Source organism: Etheostoma spectabile, chromosome 17 (genome assembly GCF_008692095.1).
Source record: "Etheostoma spectabile isolate EspeVRDwgs_2016 chromosome 17, UIUC_Espe_1.0, whole genome shotgun sequence".
NCBI lineage: Eukaryota > Metazoa > Chordata > Actinopteri > Perciformes > Percidae > Etheostoma > Etheostoma spectabile.
The window spans coordinates 6725582-6726473 of NC_045749.1; positions in this window are offsets into that span (position 1 = coordinate 6725582).

The following is an 892-nucleotide window of genomic DNA, read 5'->3' on the forward strand; positions in this document are numbered from 1 at the left end:
ACTGCCGATTCTGACCTGACTGTCCGATTCAACAAGTCAAATCGGCCCAAATTAAAGTCAACAGCTCTTCAGACTGACGACGGCACCAAACATACCAAACAGACTCGAGTCACCGACCTCGCCAGACTGTCCAACTGCCGATAATCGGGTTGGTGTGCCAGCTCCTATAAGAGCAGAGACTGGGCTCGCTCCCTACCGCCCTCCCTTGTGACGGATAGACGAAAAAAGGGACACACCGAATCTCTAGATGAGCCACAGCCATGCTGTGGCTGATTGAACTACGCTCATAGTTACATAAAGTTGTGAGAGAGAAAACTGGGTACCAGGTAATAGGCCCGTTCCGAAGAGGCTTAAAGCTTAAAGATGAATTAACTTATTATGATGAACTAGCAATTTACCATTATGATGGTTGTCATAAAGTGTTCCTCCAATCCCACATTTCATGTTTGCTGTTGACCTGCTTTGCAGGGACAGGCAAGAATAACAAATAAAAAAGAATTAAATTTACTAATCCTTAAGGGAACTCTTCTTGTCACTTGACCTCTGTCAACAGATGTTACAGAGCAGGGTCAGCATCCCTGGAGCTGGCAGGGTTTCAGTGTCTTGCTCAAGGACACTTCAGCACATCAAGTGTGCAGATGTTTGATTAATTACTGTCCCTCGGGAGAATGGAACAATAAGCCTTCTGCAAAACGTTTATTAATACTGAATATTATAAAAGTTTAATATGTTGGTGAATGGAAACTGAAAACAGTTTTTATTTCCACAAGAATATGTGTCAAAAATATTAAAGTTGAGTAAAGCATAATTTTAAAGTCAAAATTGTCATATTGATTGAATGTATTAAATAAAGATCCCCTTTGTAAGTGTGTGTGTGTGTGTGTGTGTGTGT